Here is a 16,326-nt window from a genome sequence, read left to right on the forward strand (position 1 = left end):
GATGGCGGCCGGACGCTCTGACCACTGAGCTATATTATACACTGGAGTGCTGATTTTGCCGAAAAACTGAAGTCACTGGCCGCCATCTTGCTACTCCCTACTCTCACAGAATCCCATAGGATTTGGTTGCAACAACAAGCAGTTTTCTGGCTGAGTGAAAACGTTTCACAGGTAATTCTACAGTCAGTGGATGTACTAACACTATCAACTACTAGGATATTAGGTGCTGAAATATTTTACATGTTATTCATATTAAATATATATATATATATGTATATATAAGTATGTGTATATGTATATATGTATATATATGTATACACATATGTAAATATATGTTTTTGTATATTGTTATTTATAAAGTTATAAATGTTAAACATATATATTTAAATGAATAAAATGCAAAATATTTCAGCACATGACTTTCTCAGTACTTGATATTTTTAGAACATAACATAAAAGTATATAGGATTTGACATTTTAAAAGTTTTAAGCCCCCCCTGAACATGAGAAAATCCTCGTTATTCGATGCTGTAGCGCACATATTCCCTAGTTACTGGGGGGAAATAGGGAGTACCAATATGGCGGCCGGTGGCTTCAAAGCGACTCGTTCAAACAGACGGTGATTAGCACTCCAGTGTATTATATAGCTCAGTGGCTCTGACGCATCGCAGCATAGGCAGAACCCACCCAATGACGCGTCTACTCTTATATTATGTCTATGGTTAGTACAGCCACTGACTGAAACTGCTTTGTTGTTACAGCCAAATCCTACGGGATTCTGTGAGAGTAGGGAGTAGCAAGATGGCAGCCAATGACTTCAGTTTTTCGGGCCTATCAGCAATCCCGTGTATAAATAGAGATCAGTGCCAGTGCTTCCTCAGACTGGATGAGTACCTAGAACTTCTCACTGTTGTACATTTGAGTGCTAAAATTATACTGTTACCAGAATCATCCAGTCGTTCTCTAAAATTATGCATTAACCTTCTTAAAAGTGATTCAAAAGTGCAAACACCCACAGCAACAAAGATCTGAATAACACTTCTACTATGGAGGACCAATCCTGCCAAAATTAAAAATACATACAGAAATAAATGAAGGACTTAATAATATAAAATTGCTTGAAAAGGTAGCTAATAATATGAATTAGTATGCCATTAAATGTGACAATATAATAAAAAGAAGATATTTCTTCAACAATTGATCAATTATTCATCTAAAATTATATATTTTCTTCTTGCTTTTACGCTGACTTATTTTTAACCCACTTATTTTCTGTTATACATTTTTCTTGACGTCTTTATTTTGTGTTTGTGTATTTATTGCAAGATGTTTTTATTTTTATTTCATACTGATTTACACCACAACATTTTTATACTCCACCATAAATATTTATTTTTATTTTATTTTAACATCCTTCTATTTCTGAAACAATGATTTATTTCAGCCTCTAACTTTTCCCCATGCCAGTTTTTTTACCCAAAGAATTTTTGCCTGCCCTTTTTTTCCCTTCTCCCCTTTTTCCACTTCGTCTATTTCAGTGGGTTTCAAATTCATTGAATGTGAGCCTCCCTTTGGAATAGGAAAAGATAACCAATTATACACAATTTAAACCTGTTGCTATTTAACACCCTTATGCTTGAACATGGTGTTTTGGTGTCCACATGTGCTCTTGGCACCAGGACACCCTAAGTCGCAGTTCAATGATCAACTTTGTTGTCGTTTCATCTGATCTGCGGCTGCATGTCTTGGACACTCGGGTGAAGAGAGGGGCGGAGCTCTCCACCGACCACTACCTGGTGGTGAGTTGGCTCCGATGGCGGGGGAGGAAGCCGGTCCGACCGGGCAGGCCCAAACGTACTGTGAGGGTTTGCTGGGAACGTCTGGCAGAGTCCCCTGTAAGACGGAGCTTTAACTCCCACCTCCTGGAGAACTTTAAACACGTCCCGAGGGAGGCGGGGGACATTGAGTCTGAATGGACCATGTTCGGCGCCTCTATTGTTGAGGCGGCTAGTCGGAGCTGTGGCCGCAAGGTTGTCGGTGCATGTCGCGGCGGCAACCCTCGAACCCGGTAGTGGACACCAGCGGTGAGGGAAGCCGTCAAGCTGAAAAGGGAGTCCTACCAAGCTCTTTTGGCCTGTGGGACTCCGGAAGCAGCTGATGTGTACCGGCAGTCGAAGCGTCAGGCGGCTCGGCTGGTCGCCAATGCAAAAACTCGGGCGTGGGAAGAGTTCGGAGAGGCCATGGAGAAAGACTTCCCTACGGCTTCAAAACGATTCTGGTCCACTATCCGGCGTCTCAGGAGGGGGAAGCAGTGCAGTACCAACACTGTTTACAGTGGGGGTGGTGTGCTGCTGACCTTGACTCAGGACGTCGTGTTTTGGTGGGCGGAATACTTCGAAGACCTCCTTAATCCCACCAACACGTGGGATTAAGGAGGTGCTTGAGGACCCAGAGTCCTCAAGCAAAGCCTGAGGACTCTGGGTCGGGTTTCTTAGTTCCTTGGTCGTAGGCTCTCATTGCTTGGGGATTTTAAATCAAATCTTCTGAGTGAAAAGGATTTGTCTTCATCAAAACCTGCCGATCGGGAAAACTTTGTGTCTGCAGAGATGCAAACTGCGTAAATCGATCTGAGACGCAGCTAATGAGCTAATTGGCGACAGCCGACAGTCAAAGTTTGCCATTCATTTGCTTCGGTAATCCTAAACCACTACTGACGTAATACACTTTTTGGCAAGGTTTTATCATTCTCTCCCTTTTATCTCCTCTTTCTTTCACCTCTACTCTTTTTTTTCTTTTCTTTCTCTTTCACTTTTTGTTCTTCCTTTACTCTCCCATTGTCATGTCCATATAATTTGAAATTCTCCTTGCAGGAATCATAATAAAGCTATTTACAAGCATAAATCAAGTGGAGCACTATGGCGAAAGCTGTTCGCTCCACTTGTAAAAGCAAAATCTGTCGAGCTCTATCTGGCATTGAGACATCAATTCCTATTGCCATATTGCTAGACAGGACACTGGGAATAAAAATACACTTTTTGGCCACAAGCGTCATTTTGGGGGTGTTGTTTCCACTTCTTTTCGTAGAGCCGTTTCTAATAGAAAGAAGAAGAAAAGGCAAAAACGGTCCAAACTAAAGGTTGTAAGAGCAGAGTGTGAAGGTCCAATTAGCAGGGTAAGAGCACAGTTTTGCTCAAAATATTTCAATGCACACAACATTATGGGTGACATACCACAGTTCAAAAGAGGACAAATTGTTGGTGCACGTCTTGCTGGCGCATCTGTGACCAAGACAGCAAGTCTTTGTGATGTATCAAGAGCCACGGTCGCTTCCAGAGCCATGGCTTCCAGTATATGTCCCCTATTTGGAAAAAGCAGTGACAATATGCACACAGAGACCAGGAACATGACAGCAATAATCCTCCCAGCATTAAATCCAAGAATGCCCTATAACAAACACAGAAGCTTTTTTATAAACAGCAGAAGCAACAAACACCAGATGCAAAAATGCTAACCAGAAACTGTCTTCTTAGTTGTCGACCAAATCCACGTTTCCAGAGGGATGGATCCGCTGTTTCTTTTTTAATCTGTCTAGTGAGGTGAAACATATTTACTCTTCCATATATGTATAGATATTTACTGTTACATATATATATATATATATATATATATATATATATATATATATATATATATATATATATATATATATATATATATAAATAGAGTAATTAATATAAAATAAATTAATAAACAATACATGAAACAATTTAATGTTTCTTAAAACTTCTGAATACAAAATAAATTAAATAAATTAAACAAATTCCTTTATCATCATTCATTTATATCAATTGTTCAAGTTATTTAATTGTTACTTGTAAAAAAAAAAAAAAGGAAAATTTGGGGGCCCCGCATTGCACCAGAGGGCCCAAGCGGCCCCTTAGTACGCCTATGGCTTTGACCGGCCCTGGCTGGCTCTCTGCTGCATGGAAAACTACCAACAACTGCAGCTCAATTTGGGGAGGGTTTGGGGTTTTTGCCGGTTTGAGGTGATTTGCGAAAAATCTATAAATCGTACACCAATCAGGGTTACATTTCCTCAATCCAGACAGAAATACCTATGTTTTGATGTATAATTTGTGCATGTAGAGTGAAAATTGAGCGAGTAGGCTAAAGTTGTTTGTTGTTTTTTAGACAATTTTGTCACCAGGGTAGGTGAAAATGGCGTGATGAAAAAAATCTATAAGTCCTACACCAATGAGGTTTACATTTTCTGAATCCAGACAAAAAGACCTACGTTTTGATGTATAATTTGTCTACGTAGAGTGAAAATTGAGCGAGTAGGCTGAAGTTGTTCGGTCTTTTTCCACATAAGTTTCACTTTGGGGTTGTTGCCGGTCTGAGGTGATTTGCAAGAAATCTAAAAGACCTACACCAATGAGGGTTACATTTCCTGAATCCAGACAGAAATACCTACGTGTTGATGTATAATTTGTGCACGTAGAGTGAAAATTGAGCAAGTAGGCTAAAGTTGTTCTGTGTTTTTTTGGAGAATTTTGTCACCATGGTAATTGAAAATGTCGTGATGAGAAAACGATAAAAGATATGCACATTCCGTTTTCACTTCTGAATAGTTCAAAGATATATCTACAAACTGGAAGTTAAACAATGTTCGTAGGTGAAAGCATGACGACACAGTAGAGTGTTGAAAATGACAATTTTTCGGTGTTTTTTTTGCGAATTTTGTTCCAACCGTAAGTTGAAATGGCGTCAAGTACAAATAGCCCTGATCGCGGTGTTGAGACGAACGTTTCGATATATAGTATGTAGGCGTAGACCCTACGGTTCGGGCTGTATTAACGGAAGATTAATAAACAATAACTAGAAAATTTCTGAAGAAATTTAGCAAGGCGCCTGCCACTTGGTGCGTACTGTACCGTCAGAAATAGCAACAGGAAGTAACACTGCGAATTTCAGGTTCCTACGGTCTTCACAGCCATCGCAGCAGCCGTTGAAAGGTGCCATGTTAAGTCAATGGACCTCCTAGGAGCCTCTTGCTAGCAGCGTTGTCATGGAGACTTACTGACAGCTACAGCCCTCTCTGTCTGTAAAGGTTGAAGAAGTCTGGCTAAGCAGCTGTTGGTAGGACCTTCCTAAAGCTATTTCCGGTTAGCAACATGCTAACGGTTAGCCGCTAGGATGGCTGTGTTCAGTATCATCGGGTGATGTTACTCTGTTAGTTTTGTTGAAATCCTGTACTGAAAAGTGTCTAAAAAGGGAGAAAATCCTAAAATTAGCCAAATCTGTCAAGCAGAAGTTTGTACAGGCTTCCTAGAGCTACTTCCGGTTAGCAACATGCTAACCGTTAGCCGCTAACATGGTTGTGTTTGGTATCTCTGGGTGAGTGTACTCTGTTAGTTTGGTCCAAATCCTGTACTGGGATGAGCCTCAAATAGGGAGAAAAAACGTTGTTTGTAACGTTGCCATGGTAACTAAAAATGGCGGGTGGTACAAAAAAATACTTCATGGGATCAGCACACATGTTTTAATATACACACTGTGGGGATTATAATACAAAACGCTTAGTCTCCCACGCCGGGAATTGATCCCACAACCTCTTGCATGCAAAGCCTGCACTTTCCATCTGAGCTATACTGTAGCACCATATATGGACATGCATTTTTGGGACCATAAGGGGTTTGGTCCCCCATTGAAAAGCATTGGATGTTTGACACCTCATAGCTTGGAGATGCTTTATGCGACGTAGCCCAAATTTCTTGTGGAGCTTTCTCTCTAAAGTCAGAACAGACGCTGTGAAGCAGAAGTTGGTGAGACCTTCCTAGAGCTACTTCCGGTTAGCAACATGCTAACCATTAGCTGCTAATGTGGTTGTGTTCAGTATCACCGGGTGATTGTACTTTGTCAGTTTGGTCCAAATCCTGTACTAGGAAGTGCCTCAAATAGGGGTGCCAATACTTAATGTCACCAAACGTGATCAAACTTCATGGGTCAGATTGGTCTCCTTTAGCAACTCAGCCTCACCACATCTGGGTGAGATGCACACCTCCTCATTGCACATGCAAGGCAGGCGCCTAATAAAGAGTCCGTTTAGAGGTGAATAGTAATAGGTGCCTCCATGCATTTGCATTGGAGGCAGTGCTGTGCTTCGCATTTGGAAAAAACAAATATGTACCCACCTTCCTCTTCTGAAAAAAGACCACCATGACTCGATGCGTTGATTCCCTGTGGATGATCCGTAACTGTGGCTTGATGACCCAGCATAATAATCCGTATGCGCATGGCGGAGGGTACACTGTATTGCTGCCACAGTCCCGTTCTCTGTGCCGAGGTCTGTTCGTAGTCTCATTGGTATCACTCCAAGATTCTTGACACAGTTTATATAATGCTGGGCAATGACAGAAGGATTGTTGTTTGCTGCCCCACAAACAAGCCACATCATTCTTCTCGAAAAACCATCAATGCATCCTGAGATGGCCAAGCCGAATGGCTTCAGTTTGTCGTAGCCGTCTACATGCCATATGTAATTGGGTCCCATAGAGTGATACGTGCGTCTTGTAAATCTCCTGCGAGTCCTCAGAGCGAAGCCTTGAGGATTCAGCTGCCTTAGCAGTCTCATTACAACATCACGTTTGACACGCAGGTTGTGTTTTTGTTTGAGAACTTGCCACATGGTCCGGTAGCCAAATAATTATCCTGGTCCTCTCAGCTCGGTCATAATGGCACGCCTCACTTCCGGAAGTGGAGAGTAGTTGCCTCTTCTATGCAGCCCTCCTTCTTTCAAATGAGTCTTTAGTGAACGCATACTAACTGACACTCCGTGGTTGGTCTGGAGCATGTCTAGTATCACGTCATATGTATGTCCTGATTCAAAATACGCTCGAATAGTAGTAGAAAGGTTTGGATCACCAAGAGTGTTCATGTTTTTAAAAAACACGTTAAAGCCAGAATAACTTCCGGTTCAAAAGTAAAACGAGCTGTCGTCCAATCAGCGACTTCCTATGTCTCCCACTGGGACGTACCTCTTCCATTTTGTTAATGTTGTAGGTGTTTCGTTAAATTTGTAGTGCTTTTGTTAATGTTGTAGAGGTTTCGTTAATTTTGTAGTGCTTTTGTAATTTGTAATTGTGTGTCATGGTTTTAGTTGTCGCGGTGCCCGCGTCAGGCCTCTGAACCCGGCCGGGCCCGTCGATTGTTGTCCCTGAGCCACTTAACTCAGCCCCGCCGGGGTCGTCCTCCGCGACGTTTCCCCCGGACTCTATTGTGTTGCCGGAGCCGCAGATTGCGGTCTCCGCGCCTCCAGACTCTGCCTCGCCGGGGTCGTCCTCCACGACGCTCCCCTTTGACTTTCCGTTTCGACCGGAGTCACAGACTGCGGTCTCCGAGGCGCTTGACTTTGCCTCGTCGGGGCCGCCCTCCTCGAGGCTTTAGATGCTGCTTTGCCGCCTGCCTCGGCCTGGTCGACCTCCTCGAGGACTCTTTGTGGCTTAGCAGCCGTCTTTGCCTGCGCCCTTAAGGCCAGTGCTTGTTTAATGTTTTTGTTAGAGCTCGGCCTTAGTGTTGATTTATTTAGCATTCATTTGTATGAGAGTTATTTCGGAGGTTTCCTTGTTGTCTCAGAGTTCTTAGTTTTTCCTTTGCTTTGTTTTTTCTAGCACTGTTTAGTATTCTAGACCTGCCTTTAGTCCCGGGTTTGCTCTAGTATCCTTGTTTGTTTTTTGCCTTAGTCTTCCAGCTTTTGTTTTGTGTTACTTTAGCTTTAGCTATCTAGTTTTTACATTAGTTTACCGTTTCGGCCCCTAGTTTCTTTGTTTGGTTTTCTGGTATTGCATTAGTTTTATAGTTTTTCTTTAGTGTTTGTTCCTTTCCTAGTTTTTAGTTTTATTTCCTAGTTTTTGCTTAGTTTTTCTTTGTGTTATCCCTACCCCAGTTTTCTAGTTTGGCTTTATAATTTAGTTCATGACTTGTTTTCCAGTTATTGGTTTAACCCTTATTTTGTTAAAACCTTTAGTTCCCAGCGTTCCTTAGGCTTCTTATCCCTGGTTTTGAGCTTTACGCTCCTTACTTTGTCTGGTTCGAGCTTCCTTAGTTTTTGTTTTGCCTCCTAGTTCCCCTGTTATTCCTTGTCCCTGTAGTTCACCCATGTTTTTTGCCCTGTTTAGGTTCGCCTAGACCCCTCTAGCCTTCAGTAGTTTTTATTTTGCTTTGACTTCCCCTGGTGTCTGTTTTTTTTCACCTAGTCCTCTTAGTTCTTGTTTTTCTCTGTGATTAGGCGCCGCCAGAGCCCTCCGACGTTCCAATGTCGCCGGCTGAGCCCTCTGGTGCGCCCAGCCTGTTGTTGCCCAGCGCACTCTCCGTTCCCAAGTATTTAGATTTTGTGTGTCCCCGGCGTGTTAGGACGCCCTTTGTCTCCTGGCGTTTTAGTTTCCTAGGCTTCCTGGCGTGTTAGGACGCCCTCCGCTCTTGTTTCCTGGCGTGTTAGGACGCCCTTTGTTCCTGTTTCTCCGGTGTTTTAGATTTATCGGTTCCCCGGCGTGTTAGGACGCCCTCTGTTTCTTGGTTCCCCAGCGTGTTAGGACGCCCTCTGTTTCTTGGTTCCCCGGCGTGTTAGGACGCCCTCTGTTTCTTGGTTCCCCGGCGTGTTAGGACGCCCTCTGTTTCTTGGTTCCCCGGCGTGTTAGGACGCCCTCTGTTTCTCGGTTCCCCGGCGTTTTGGATGTTCCTGTTTCCCTCACGCCCCGGCGTTTCCCTCACGCCCCGGCGTTCTCTTCCCCAAGCCCCGGCGTTTCCCTCACGCCCCGGCGGGTTCCCCTGGCGTTTCTGTATGCCAGTTGTGCTCCAGCGTGTGTTGTTGAGCCCTGGTGTTTTCAGTATGCCTGTTCTTGCCCTTTGGCGCTGTGGTGCGCCTGTTCTTGCCCTTTGGCGCTGTGGTGCGCCTGTTCTTGCCCTTTGGCGCTGTCGTGCGCCCGTTCCTTCCCTTTGGCGCTGTGTACGCCCGTTCCTTCCCTTTGGCGCTGTGTTGCGCCCGTTCCTTCCCTTTGGCGCTGTCAAGCGCTCGCTTTTTCCCCCGGCGCTGTCAAGCGCTCGCTTTTTCCCCCGGCGCTGTCGGGCGCTCGTGCCTTTTCCTGGTGTGCCGCGCACTGGTTGTGGTCTGGCGCGTCGGTGTTCTCTGGTTCCTTGGTTCCCCGGTGTTCTCTGGCCCCTTGGTTTCCCAGTGTTCTTGACCTTTTGGTTCCTTGGTTTCTTGTTTTGACTTGTGCCCGCCGTCCTGAGACCCCCTCCACCCACCCAGGGTAAGAGGTTCTGAGCCGTCCGGTGTTCGGCCTTGAGGGGGGGGTAGTGTCATGGTTTTAGTTGTCTGGCCTCTTTCTTGTTTTGTAGTTCACCCAGCTCTCCCTCCCACAGCCATTAGTCACACCTGTTGGTAATCAGTCAGATGCATTTCACCTCCTAGTCTCCCTATTTAAGCCTCCCTCTGTCTCACTCTTGTGCCGGTCCGACATCATTCCACACCTCTCCATGCCAGTTCCCGTTTTGCCTTGGAAGCTTTGTTTCACTCCTGTTGTTAAGGTTAGTCCTGCCAGTCACTCTAAAGACTATTCGTTCATTGTTTGCTCCTGGAGAGGTTCTGCTCTGTGTCCTGGTGTCTCCAGAGTTCTGCTAACCTGACTAGCCGCCCTGGAGAAGCTCAGCTCTGTGCCCTGGTGTCTCTCAAGTTCTGCTAACCTGACTAGCCACTCAGAGAAGACTCGGTTCAGTGCCAAGCCTTCCAGCTGAACTCTCTCTCCAAGCCGTCAGCTCCTGCCTTCATCTACACCCCTGTACCTGTGTGTTCCTGGATTTCTGGTTACATCACCCACCATCCCATCAAACCTGTCAATAAAACTCCTCAACTTTAGTCCTGTGTGTGTGGTTCTGGGTTCATCAAAGACAAATCCTGACATTGTGCTTCATTAAAGTTTGTAGTGCTTTCGTTAATGTTGTTGTGCTTTTGTTAATGTTGTAGGTGTTTCGTTAAATTTGTAGTGCTTTTGTTAATGTTGTAGGGGTTTCGTTAATTTTGTAGGGGTTTGTTAATGTTGTAGTGCTTTTGTTAATGTTGTAGGGGTTTCGTTAATGTTGTAGTGCTTTGCACTTCAGGGCCATCGTACAAACCAGCATAAAACCTGCCCAATTTAAAAGAAAAAACAACCCCAAATCTCAAACTCTCATATTAAAAGCACAGAACTATTAAACACATAAGAACATGCCATTAGCGCACAACTGCGCTGAAGCAAAGAAAAAAACTTTGTGCGTACGGGTTACGGATTTTTCAACATTTATATGAATACATGTCTTCCCAGCAAACAAGGCCCTTATGGGCCCCACCTGGGCTAGATGGGCTTCAGCTGGGCATGGGCTTAGGGTGGGCTCTGTTGCTGGGACCCATGTGGGAAGCCCATCTACTGCCCACATCACTCATGTGGGCAGTAGATGGGCTAGACTAAGCATGGGCAATAGGTGGGCTCCAGTTGGGCACGGTTTACAAATTCAAAATGGTCAAATCGACATGTTGTATAACAACAGACACTGAAAGATCTCCTTTTTTTATGCTATTTTATTTATTTATTTTTAATAAGTAAAAGTCTTTATTCGAACACTAATCCAGCCTATTTAGATTATACATTTATAAATAATTTAAATTTAAATCACTTCACAACCCCCCTTTCAGTGAAGCGCCTGAAAATTTAGATCTCAAAATTTTACTGAGATGACAGATCAATATGTTTCATAATAAACCGGCCCTGATCAGTATTTCATATTCTTAAAGTTTTTAATGTCTCTTTCTTTATTGTTTTCACACAGGTGAATTCTACTTTCATATTGATACACTGGAATTAATGTCAAACCAAAAAGTATGTATTTTGTTGTTTTATTATTTTATGTACAGCGTAATTATTTTTGTACACTTTTCATTTAGTTAATTCTGTTCTATCATCACCACGCTGTGGATTAAGTAGCTTTTAAGAGCTTTTTAAAAAAACATGTTTTGCTAAGATGTCTTGCAAACGAAGGATGCTAAGAATTTAGTATTTCATTAATTGTGGCCTTTATTGACAAACTTTAGAAGGGGAAAATTACCACAATTCTCAGTTCAGTCACTAAGGGGCAGTGAACACGAGACAGGGGAACGTTTATAATGTTCACATTTTAATAATTTCACAACTAAATTAGTATCTTGAAAATAACCCAAGCTAACTAAACAAGTACGAAAATTGCCTGAAACAGAACTAAACCTTGGATCGTCCAGGATCATCCAGGAGTCTCGCTAACAAAACAGTTCTATTTATACCGGAAGTGGATTCCGACACCACGCTTAGCCGGAAGTTAACAGGCGCCATCTTGTTGGAAGGACGTTGTTTTTATCCTTGGAGAGGAGATGGTATCTTTCGGACGACATACAGGTAAGAATATGCCTCTACATCTAATAAATACTTATTTTTCGGAAAGTAACTATAAAGAGTGCAGGAGCTAGGCTTAAAGTGTCTGCTGCAGACATAGTTTAGAGAATGCTACGTGTTTGAGAGTAATAATAGCAGCAACAAAAAAAAGCCACAGTTTTAGGTGACCACGACCCCAACGTGGGTGAGGGCTAGGCCGTGCCAACTGCTACCGCCGTCGGCTCGGAGCTTCGGCTCTGCGGCACATTCTACCGTCTAACACTGGACTTACACTATTAGACCTAAGCTGCTTGGGCTGTTTAGTGTATTTATTTATTTATTTATTTTTGGCAGTCGGTATTTGACTGAAAGTTAAAAGGGCCGTGAGTAGACCACAACGCCGACTGTTTTTAACGCGCGTTAATGGCGCTGATGTTTCTTTCCCTCGCCGTGCTGGACTTTTTTTTTCTTTCGCCTCAACGCGGTATTTCCAGTGACCCGCGCTCACTGTTTCCAAGCCGGATTATTTCATACGACTTTGTGTTTTTTTTTTCTATTTGCGGGTTGCTGTTCTTTGGGTTTGTTTCTGAAAGTGAAGTCGCTTTTGGACTCTTAAACAAGTGACGATGCAGTGCATATAACCAGCTGAAATCCCTCCGCCTTATAATGCACACATTAGCCTATAGTCACCGTGATGCGATAAACTCAAAACAAATCTAGCTTCATTTTACATGGACTTAGATCTGTGATTAACCACAGAAACAAATTTTCTAACCAAATCATTTGCAGTTGTGTTTGTTATCACAGCTGAAAGCTAAAACATTTCCTTTTTTTTTTTTTTTTTTGAAATAATGGAGACTTCAGAAAGAACAAAAAGGAGGAAAATATTGGCAAAAGTGGAGGAACATTTGCTTATGCTCGAAAAGCAAAACCCTTTGAGACATTTTTAGGTAAACTGAAAAAACTTGTCCGTCGACCACAAAACCCTGTCCACCAACTCGTCGGGCGCATCCATGAGAAGCAGAAAGTGGCAAGCAAAAAGTCCACACCAGTATGTACCCCACTGAAACGGCTACACTTTTCTGGACCAATGATTAATTCACTTGGTACTTGGGAACAGTATAGATCTTACAATGATGGACAGACGCTCATATCCTCTTCTCGTGGCAATAACTGTTTTTCTGTTGGGGGAAATGTTGTTATTGTGCAAAACATATTGTCACATTCCGGAACCGTTAAAGTACTGTGTAACTCCTTTGAAAACGCCCAACTGTTTTGCACCTATCCAATGGACTCCTCACTTATTGGAATTATTTTTGTCTTCAATTTATCTGAACACTTGCGTTTACTACCTGTGGAGGACTTAAAAACAAAAATGGTTCTGTTACCACACAAGACTGTATATGTGGCATTGCCACTCCTGCACTAGTGTGCTACCCATTTGTTTTTTTGTTTTGTTTTTTTGTTCATTTGTTGTTATGCATGTATACATTTCTATTGATGTGTATTTTTTTTTCTTTAAGCATGTTGCCTTTTGCAATTGTTGATTTTGAAAATGGTGGAGGATTGGCAGTGATTCCGACCAAATGGTTTATCGGGCCTTAGGAGGATGAATGCTACTGGCCACCAGCAAGAGTTAACATAGCAAAGGTGGTCATAGAGCAACAGGACCCCCACCCTGACTGGGTAACCTACAAGTTGACTGTCAAGAGAAAAGCAGGTAGTGTAACCATCTTTCTTAATTAATGTATGATATGATGCGACATGATGAGTTCACTATTGATTTGGTTAGAATTTGTTCGCTGAAATGAAAGTAATTGTAACTCTTTCTTTTGTATCTGTCAGACAGCAACATACGAGATAGCCCGTATAAAACTGGTTGAGTTTGAACAGAACACAGATGTCCCGACAGAGTCTGATTCTGCGGAGAACATGGGAAGGGGAAGCGCAAAAAGAGGTAAGGCTGTTTGGATTATGCATGTATGTTGGTGTCGTCTCCCAGCACCACACAGACAGTCTATGGAAACACTGATGTCTACATTGTATGATTATATGCACAACTGTGTCACCTGTTGTACAAAATACATTGTTTTTGTATTCTGTACCCAACTACTTTTAAAACACTTCAATTCACTTAACTGTAACAAATTAATTATCTGATTGTGCTGGTATATTTTACAGGTCTAGGAGAGTGATTCTGTCCAGCGAGGAAGAAGATGATAGCCCTACACCTCCACTACCTCCATCCACCCACAGGTATGTACTGACACCTCCTCTGCCTCCATCCATCCACCCACACGCCTACACCTCCACTACCTCCATCCACCCACAGGTCTGTACTGACACCTCCTCTGCCTCCATCCTCCCTCAGGTCTGTGCTGATGCCTCCATTGCCTTCATCCACCCTCCTTCTCCCACTGGATCCACTTCTTGTTATGGGACCATTTTTTTTTTCCTGTTCCATTTTTATTCTTGATGTATAACACTTTCAAACTGGTTATAATGGTTATTATAATCTGTATCATATTGTGTGTGCATGTGTACTATGCATCTGATTTAATCTGTAAAATACTATTATTGCTTTTCACTTAATAAAAAAAGCTTGATTAATGGCATGGCATTTTTATTTTATATAGTGGATAGAGACAACTCACAGTTGATTGCATAAAAGTCTTGACAAGCAGCATTCACAAAAAAAAAAAATACATAATACAATAATAAAACAAAGTAAGAACCCACTCCAAAATTAAATAGCCTGTAATACTAAAGGCTAGCCTGGGTACAGTGTAGGACATAAGGACCCATAATCAGCCCAGGGTCCAGTGTGAGTCACATGTGGGAAAAAACTGGGTTGCCCATGTGGGGCCCATGTGAAACCCACCCTCAGCCCATGTGGGCTTGCCCACAAGGGGCCACCATGGAACCCACGGATAAAAATAGCTGGGGCCCAGCTGGGCTGGCATGGAGAGGTGTCCTGCGCTCCTGGGAGAGCGCAGGACAAAATAAAGAATCAAATCTAAAACTAGAAAATAAATGCAAGACTAGAAAACTAGGTCAGGGATAACACCACAAAAGATAAAGCAAAAACTACTAAGTCAAAACAAAACACTAAAGCAGAATTATGAGACTAAAGCTAAACTAGATATTAAGGCAAAACAAGAAAACTAGGACATGAACAAGTACACTAACGTGAAAACCAGAGAACTAAAGCTATTATGAGAAAGCAAAGCAAAGCTAGAAAACTAAGGCAAAATCTATAATCCTAAAACAGAGCAGAAAAAACAAAAGCAAAACAGAGACTAAGAACTCTAAGAAAAAAAAAGAACTCCCTAAATAATTCTAAACTGAGGAATTCTAAATAACTCAAAACTAAGGCCAAGCTTTAACAAAATAAAAACAGAAAGCACTGGCCTTAAGGGCGCAGGCAAAGACGGCTGCTAAGCCAAAAAAGGTCCTTGACCTTCCTGGTCGAGGCAGGCGGCGGACCAGCAACACCCGACTAAAACCTCGAGGGGGGCGGCCCAGACGAGGCAGAACCCAATGGTCCAGATGCCACGGTCGGCAGATCCGGCCGGGCAGGAAAGTCCCAGGCGAACGTCGTGGAGGGCGACCACGACGAGGCAGAGTCACAAAGCACGGAGACCGCAGTCTGCCGCTCTGGCCGAACAGGTAAATCCGAGGAGAGCGTCGTGGAGCCGAGGCAACGTCAAACAGCTCGGGGACCGCAATCGGCAGGCCCGGCCGAGTAGGCGGGTCTGGATCGGGCGTCGTGGAGGACGACCCCGACGAGAGAAAGTGAGGAAGCGTGGAGACCGCTGTCCGCGGCTCCGGCCGAGTTCAGAAGTCTGGCGCGGGTACCGCAAACGGCGGCCCCGGCCCATCAGAACCAGAGACGAGCATCGCAAACGGCGACCCCGACCAGAAAAACAAGAAGCGGAAGTAACATCACCAGAGGTCATGGATTGAGGCGAAGCAACTCCCTCGGAGGCCACGGGCTGAGGCAGAGCGGCTCCCTCGGAGGCCTCGGGCTGAGGCAGAGCGGCTCCCTCGGAGGCCTCGGGCTGAGGCAGAGCGGCTCCCTCGGAGGCCTCGGGCTGAGGCAGAGCGGCTCCCTCGGAGGCCTCGGGCTGAGGCAGAGCGGCTACCTCGGAGGCCTCGGGCTGAGGCAGAGCGGCTCCCTCGGAGGCCGGCAGAGCCAGAGCGGAGCTTTCGGCGGCCGGCAGAGCCAGAGCGGAGCTTTCGGCGGCCGGCAGAGCCAGAGCGGAGCTTTCGGCGGCCGGCAGAGCGGAGCCTTCGGGCGGAGGAGGAACCATCTCCTCGGCTACCTCCGACGTTGCCGGGCTACAGGCTTCAGAGGACGCCGCAGGGCTACAGACTCTCGGGACTTGAGCAGAAGCGGGTCCTCGGAGGCCTTAACGCGTCGGAGTGACCGGCTTCTTTGCCGGGAGGAGCCAGGCGGGGGTACAATAGCTGTCAGAGAGGTAGCAGCAGGCCCACGGGGAAGAAGGTCGTCTCGGTCACCATAGTAGAAATTCCACAGCTGGTCCTCCTCGACGTGTGGGGCGCTGATAGATGGAATAATGAGCTTCACTCGAGGGGCCAGCTGAGAGTCATGGAGGTGATGACCGAGAAGACGTGAGGCTAAGCGGCTTCTCCTCCCGTGTTCCGGAGTAGCTGTGACAACGCCCACGTGAACCATCTGGGAAGTGGAGTCTGCCTTGATTGGTGGCACAGCGTTCCGGCCTGAAGCCATCTTGGCATACCTGTCTTTCATCGGACGTTCACACTCCATCACATTGGCGATGATCTCCGGGTTGTCAACTCCAGCAGGTAAGCCCCACATGGCGCCTGAGTACACCTTTTGGCCGGTCCGTGCTGTCATGATTGTTTA

General features: G+C 44.6%; 1 long non-coding RNA gene across 1 annotated transcript; it reads left to right on the plus strand.

Annotated features, from left to right (window-relative positions):
• Positions 1-11,336: 11,336 nt before the first annotated feature.
• Positions 11,337-13,703, plus strand: LOC105924916. The gene is made up of 4 exons (XR_004928209.1): positions 11,337-11,459; positions 12,959-13,155; positions 13,281-13,392; positions 13,617-13,703. It is a non-coding gene; the product is annotated as an uncharacterized LOC105924916 (long non-coding RNA).
• Positions 13,704-16,326: the final 2,623 nt, after the last annotated feature.

The sequence above is a fragment of the Fundulus heteroclitus genome, unplaced genomic scaffold, assembly GCF_011125445.2.
Source record: "Fundulus heteroclitus isolate FHET01 unplaced genomic scaffold, MU-UCD_Fhet_4.1 scaffold_107, whole genome shotgun sequence".
Lineage (NCBI taxonomy): Eukaryota > Metazoa > Chordata > Actinopteri > Cyprinodontiformes > Fundulidae > Fundulus > Fundulus heteroclitus.